We start from the raw sequence: 7,521 nt of genomic DNA, 5'->3' as shown, positions 1-7,521 counted from the left end.
CCAAGAAGCAATAGTGACTATGTGATGCCAACCTTTCCAAGATTTGATCGATAAAGGGGAGAGGGAAGTGGTCCTTCCGAGTGGATTTGTTCAATTTTCGATAGTCTATGCACATTCTCCACCCGGTGACCGACCTTGTAGAAATGGTCTCACCCTTATCGTTCTTGATAATGGTCATGCCCCCTTTTTTTGGAACAACTTGAACCGGGCTAACCCACTTGCTATCGGAGATAGGGTAGATTATGCCCGCTTCAAGAAGTTTCAAAACCTCTTTTTTTAACAACTTCTTTCATGTTGGGGTTGAGCCTTCTTTGGTGCTCAATTGAGGAGTCATGATCATTATCAAGCAAAATCTTGTGCATGCATATCGTGGGACTTATCCCCTTAATGTCATCAATGGCATACCCAATGACACTCCTATACTCCCTCAACACAACTAGGAGTTTCTCAAGGGAAGTGTCATCAAGGTTGGTATTGACAATAACGGGATAAGTCTCATTATCATCAAGAAAAACGTATTTAAGTGAAGGGGGAAGGGGTTTAAGTTCAACCTTAGGAGGAGGCGTAGACCTCTCCTCTTTACCTCCACCTTAAGTGCTTCAAACTCCCTTGCCTTGCCATGTAGGGGTTGGTCTAGCAACAACTTGTACCCCTTAGCTTCATCATCATCATTGTACAAACTTTCCGTGAGGATCGCTTGTAGAGTATCTTTGCTATTGTTCATCATCTTCAATTCCTCCACTTCTCGGTCAAGAGTATCGATTCTATTGATATCCTCATACATAGGCTTCCTCATGGCTTGCGAGAATGAGAAAGAAATTTTCTCATCTCCCACATTCAATGTTAGCTTGCCTTGTTTCATATCAATTACCACTCCCGCCGTGTTCAAGAACGGCCTTCCCAAAATGAGAGGAACCTTGTTGTCCTCCTCCATTTCCATCACCACAAAGTCACAAGGTACAAAAACTCTTCCCACTTGTACCGGTACATCTTCAAGTATTCCCATTGGTAATCTAACCGAACGATCGGCTAATTGTATTGAGATTCTTGTTGGCTTCATCTCACCAACTTTTAAATTTTTCGCAATTGAGAAGGGCATCAAGCTTACACTTGCCCCAAGATCACAAAGAGCATCCATGGCTTCCATATCTCCAATCTTCACCGGAATTGCATAGCTACCCGGGTCACCAAGCTTTCGGGGAAGCTTGTTTTGAATGATTGCGCTCACCTCCATTGGAAGGGAGATGGTTTGCACTCTCTTCAAGCCTACTTTTGTTGGACAAGAGATCTTTTAAAAATTTCGCATATGTAGGCATTTGTGACATAGCATGAAGAAAGGGAATGTTCACTTGGAGCCGTCTCATGACCTCAAGGAACTTTGAAAACTTCTCATTCAATTTTTTCTCTACCAACCTATGAGGGAAAGGAATAGGTGGCTTGTAGACTCTCATTGGGGGTTTCTCCACTTCAACTTCAACTCCCTCTCCTTTCTTTATGTCTCCCTCAACACTCTTTTCTTTTTCTTTTCTCTCAACTTCTACCACCTCATTTTCAACATCATTTCTCACTTCTCACCTCCACACCCTCATCTCTCTTTTGTGGCAACATCTTCACTCATTACCGGACCTTCATACCCTCTCCCGGACCTCAATGTGATAGCCTTGACATGCTCCTTCGGGTTCACAACCGTTGAGCTTGGAAATTGACCACTAGCATTGGAGGTTAGAACTCCCAACTTGTTGTGCAATTTGAGCTAGTTGATTCTCAATTATTTTGTTGTGCGCTTGAAGTTGTTGGATGTTGGAGCTCATTTCTGCATTGCTCTTCCCTTGTTGATTTATGAAAGACTCAAGAGCAGCCTCAAGGGAAGTCTTTTGGGGTGGAGGAGGTTGTTGGGTTAATTGCTGTCTTTGTTGGTTTGGATGGCGGTATGGGGCTTGGTGATTTTGTTGATTTTGGTTGTAGATGTTTTGAGGAGGGTTGTTGTAGTAGGATTGTTGGTTTTGATTGGGTTGTATCCACCCTTGGTTTTGTTGCCTCCAACCTTGATTGAAAGGTTGCTCATTTCTTTGGTTCACGGCCGCAACTTGCTCATTAGTAGCATTGCAATATGAAGCCATGTGATCATTACCCCCACAAGTCTCACAAGACATGACTTGTGGTTGTGGTTGTGAAGAGGAGGTACCGCTTGAGGAGGTTGCTTGGTCTAGCTTGTGAGCTAGAATATCAAACTTTGAGGCAATGAGATCTATTGCACTCAACTCATGCATACCTTTCTTCTTCGGTTGACTTTCTCTTCTATCATATCTATAGGCGTAATGCCTTGCAACTTCTTCAATCATATTCTCGGCTTCTTCCACCGGTAGCTTTTTAAGACTACCACCGGCTCCGTTGTCAAGATTGGCCCTTGAGGTAGGAGTGAGACCGTCGTAGAAGCTTTGAATAATCATCCATAAAGGCAACCCATGGTGTGGACACTTCCTCTTTAGATCCTTGAATCTTTCCCATGCTTCACCTAAGGTTTCATCATCCTCTTGAGTGAAGCTTGTAATCTTCCTTCTCAATTACGCGGTCTTTTCGGGCGGACAAAACTTCCCAAGAAATGCTTTGGTAACCTCTTCCCATGTTGTTAAGGATCCTTCTTTCACGGACCTCAACCAACACTTAGCCTTGTCCCTAAGAGAGAACCGAAACATATGCATCCAAATGAATTCCTCCGTGAGGTTGTTTTGCTTAATGTAGTGCACAACTCAAGGAAGTTGTCTAAATGAGCTAGAGGGCACTCATTTGCACTCCCCCCGAACTGTTCACTTTGGATCATCCTTATGAGTTGAGGAGAGAACTCATAGTTGTTTGCATTGGTGGTGGGAAGAAGTATGCCACTCCAAAGTTGGAATGCATCGGGGTGGTCATAGTCTTGTAGAAGTGGAGGAGGCGGTGGGTTGGCCATCTCTTGCTCGTTGTCAAGATTATCCTCCGACTCGGAATCCGTATAAGCTAGAGAAAAATCCGGCGTGCCTTGTAGGAGCCTTCTTACGTTCCTCAAAGTTCTATTTAACTCCGGATCTACGGGGATAAGCGGTGATTGCTTACTCCTCCGTGTCATGCACAGTCAAACAAAGCTAAGGAAAACGTCAAACCTGTTTCGGAAGGAATAAAAATATCAACATCTCACAATCCCAACATTTTTCGGCAACCGTGGGTAGGGTCGTCAACCTATCAAGAAATAAGACCTAACTCGATCCTACTAAACTAGTAGCAAGGGCAAGAAAGGGTCGAACCCATGAGAGGCGTTGAATCAACCAAATGTTATTGTTTAAACAAGCTAGATTAAGTCGGGGGTTTTAAGTTGGTATTACGTCACACTATTCTAATTCAAATCAACTAATTCTAAGAGGTGATTAACAATATTAAGAAGGCCTAGGGCATGGGTTACACCACTCAACTTCATCACGGACCACAAAGTAGCATGCATAGAAATGGTGATTTAGGGGATAAATTAGGGGAAGTTATCAAATGCACCCAACTACTCTCTCAAGCTAGAGGGATTACTTGACATCAAAACCATAACCTACTCTCGTGATTATGGGCAAGAAACAAGTGTTAAAACATCCTCACGATAACATGGTAAATTCCCTTGACTAGAAATTCCTATTCTCATGGCAAATCAAGTCAATCAAGCATAAGGGAGCTTCCTCAAGTTCATCTCTCGATCCTTCGTTGAGGAAGCTAGATAAATAATTCAAGCAATGGCCAATTACAAGAATTAACAATGAAACCTCTTAAACTCAACTAATTAACACCCCACAATTAACAAATTAGTACATGCAACAAGTGTTGGTGATTACATTGAGGGTTCACCCAAACCCTAGAAATTAGACTACTCACAATCCATGGAAGTTAAAGCAATTAAAGATTTCAAGGAATTCATGAACAAATTAAAACTAAGAATTAAGTAGAATCTAAGAATTAAACATGCAAAGAACAACCAAACAATTAATAAAAAGCAAGAATTAAAGATAGAAGAGAGAAAGAAAGAGTAAGAAAAATTACTAGAAGCTTCAATAATTGACTAACAATGGTGGAACTTGTCTTCTACAATGATTGGATTGAAACCTTCAAAACAAGAACTAAAATCTATGCTAATTTGAGGATTTTTGTGTTTCAAACTAAGAGGAGTATGAAAATCTGAAAAAATTGGGAACCCCTCTAAAATGGTCCAAAGGGGCTATTTATACTACCCCCTAAAATAAGAGGACGGAGAAAACAAGAAACGGGTAAACTGTAGGTCTGCACGGACGTGCTGAAGTTGGCACGTCCGTGCAGACCAAGGCAGAAACTCAGTTTAAGACGACCTGCTGCAGCACGGGCGTGCACCTTTGGCACGTCCGTGCTGCATCATCTGCACGGACGTGCAATATTTGGCACGTCCGTGCTGCCTCATAATCACGGAAGCACGTCCGTGTTGCATCATCTGCACGGACGTGCAATATTTGGCACGTCCGTGCTGGCCTTGGCAGAAAGATGGGTTCAGGTCTGCACTCCTGCACGGACGTGCAACATCTTGCACGGTCGTGCAGGGTCTTCTGGGCCCTTTTCTTCGTGTTTTCTTCTACGATGCTCTTGTACTTGGATTCTTTCCATCATTTCCTTGCTTCTAACCTCGGTTTGGTAACCATGGGCTTCATTTGGTCGTCTTTGGACCTAAAATCTCAACAAAAACACTAAACAACCCGTGAAGCATAGGATACACAAAAATTGCATAATAATAGGGTAAAAGTGAACCAAAACACAAATTTGTTCAGGTAAACTAGGTTCAAATACGCCCTAAAACCGCATAAAATAGCAAGTTATCAGTTAGTCCCCGGCAACGGCGCCAAAATTTGATAGGCGGTTTGCACACCTAGCACAATCTAACTACCATTGTTTCTAACACAGCGAGAGTTGGGTTTAAAACGGATTTGAGTAGATTAATTTAGGGTTTGATTTTCAACATGAGAATAGTTGGGTTGATAATTAGGAAGTTAGAGTAATGTGTTTAATGTCTCTAATGTGCATGATACCATGAGAATAGGCTTGATTGTATGTTAGGGAAGTCATTGATACTCGAGAAAGGTCCTTGGTATTAATTAGGGTTTACTTTTTCCCTTTCAATTGGAATCGTATGTCAGGGGTAGAAATATAATTGCATCAAGCGTAATTGTGGTGATACTAGATCTTGGATGTTTTAATTATTTGATTATCATATTCCTTAGTTTATTTTCGATTTTCCATACATTAGTTCTTTAGTTATTCGATCATTGTTGATTATTGCCAAGTAAGAATTTGAGTCTAATTAATTAGTTGAACTTTAGTTTCTTGGGATTCGACCCTTACTTGCCTGTCTACATAGTAGTGGTTAGTTAGGTTATTTTTGCTAGGTGTGCGACCGCCTATCAAAGTCCAATAACTAAAGGGTCACAACCAAGACGAAAGTTCAAAAATATGGGGTTCACACACACAGGAAAGCCAACATCACATACACGAAAAAGGATTAGACAAACTACAAAATTTTCATAAATTAATGGAATTCATACCCGCTCAAATATTTGCAATCGCCGAGGAAAAATAAAGCTAGCACTCATATAACCTGCTTTTTATCATTTACACTGAGTAAATGAATTCATTTTATTCCTAATTTCCTACATAATGTTAAATGCTAATTTATAAACACAATGCAAAATAAATCTATCAACTATTAATTAGTAGCATATCTCAAATAACAGCAAATCATAGAATGTCTCAATATTGAAATAATAAAGGATGTGAATATACCTTGAGAATCTTGCTGCAAGTAACACTCTTAATCTACCAATTGAATAGCTTCTTCTGAAACTTATAAGTAGTTTCCTCCACCTACCCACAATTTTTGTCAAACATACCCACAAAACTTTCACGAATACATCAGGTGTTTTGGGAAATTTAAATAATCTAAATTAATGTTTAATCTATGTCAAATTGTTCATTCTACAACTAAAATTTCCTATGATTATTCAAAGAATGATATAAGAATTATAATGAACTGCTACTTAGTAAGTTATTGAATCAAATATACTGATTTTTATGGAGCCTTTATTTAACTTAGTAAGTATGTTACTAGAAGGGATTTTCACGAATTTCACATGAAGGGGTTTGAAAAAAATGAAATTGGGTATGAAAAACAACAGAAGAAGGAGAAAAAAAGTAATTCATAAGCTTACCTCCAGAATTCCAATAGCAGACCGCAAGTACCCAAACCCTAGAAAATGAATTACAAAATTAGAAGTAGAGAAGATCCAACTTTAAAGAAGGATGGTAAGTGAAAATGTAAAAATCAAAAAAAAAAGGAAAAGGATGATAGAGGAAAGGAAGAAGAAGATGAACACCATGGAAGGAGAAGAGAGCACCTGAACCAGCAAACAGTGGGAGAGAGAGAGAGAGAGAGAGAGAGAATAAAATATTGGGGCTTTTGCTTTAGGAGCGTGAAAATTTGCAATTAGTATACGGTACACTTGGAGTAACTATTGTACTCCAGGCCAATCTAAATCAAATTCCAGGCCAATCTAAATTAATGGGCTAAAAACCCCAACTAAAAGAAGCGCATGTGAAATTTTATTCTACGAAATAATAAATAAAGAAAATGAAATAACTTAAATTATATATAAGAAAGATGGACCAAAAATCAAATCATTTTATTTCTCTCTCCACTCACTTTTTTTTTTCCCTCTCCGTTTGAAATTACAGTTTCTTCATTTAAAAAATGGATTAAAAAATCTTCAATTGCATCCATTACAGACAAAGTTTCTACTCAAGCAAGTCCAAAACTAACATAAATTATTACATGAAGTAAGTTTTTTTGAATAATTGTAAATTATTTTTCTAATTAGTGTTGAATTTGTGATAATTTTTGTATTTTTTAAAATTTAATATTCAATTAATACATGGAGATAAGATGTAGTAGATGAAGATGAAAAAGGAGATAAACAAATTTCGCTTCTATATTTTCATTTTAGGCTACTATTATCTCAAGATGATGTTACTGTTCTTTAGATCTTATGTTATTTTGTGTTTAATCTATGTTATTTTAGTCTTTGAAAGTAGTGGAGGTGAATGTTATTTTGTAAATTAAATGAAATTATTTTACTTAAAACCTAATGTTATTTTGCTTCTTAGGCTTCTATTATTCAATTATGTTCTAGTGTTATTTGTTTAAAACAATGTGTTATTTTACAGACACCATATGTTATTTTGATAAAAATATAATTATGTTACTAAATCATGTTATTTATATTGTTATATTGTGTTACTTTGTATATAACCTTATGTTATTCTTTCAATAATTTAACGTTATTCTGTACATTTAGTTTTATTCTGTTGCTTTTGTTTGATTGTCTTCTTCGCACTTATCTCCTTCTTCAATCCGCCATCATTAATGACAATCAAATATGCTTTTTAAGTTTCTCTCTCTTTTTTTTTTTCCCTTTCCCCAACTCAATTTACTAA

The 7,521-nt window shown here is 38.1% G+C and overlaps 1 long non-coding RNA gene across 2 annotated transcripts; it reads right to left on the bottom strand.

Moving 5' to 3' along the window:
• Positions 1-4,959: 4,959 nt before the first annotated feature.
• On the bottom strand, positions 4,960-6,566 carry LOC110694118. 2 transcript variants are annotated; one of them, XR_002505766.1, is made up of 3 exons: positions 6,405-6,566; positions 6,240-6,277; positions 4,960-5,895 (listed from the first exon to the last, which is right to left on the bottom strand). It is a non-coding gene; the product is annotated as an uncharacterized LOC110694118 (long non-coding RNA). The 2 variants fall into 2 exon arrangements; XR_002505765.1 differs by having other exon boundaries at positions 6,426-6,559.
• Positions 6,567-7,521: the final 955 nt, after the last annotated feature.

This window comes from Chenopodium quinoa, unplaced genomic scaffold, assembly GCF_001683475.1.
Source record: "Chenopodium quinoa cultivar QQ74 unplaced genomic scaffold, ASM168347v1, whole genome shotgun sequence".
NCBI classification, from domain to species: domain Eukaryota; kingdom Viridiplantae; phylum Streptophyta; class Magnoliopsida; order Caryophyllales; family Amaranthaceae; genus Chenopodium; species Chenopodium quinoa.
The sequence above is the reverse complement of the archived record's forward strand: the minus strand, read 5'-3'. Positions and strand labels throughout refer to the sequence as shown.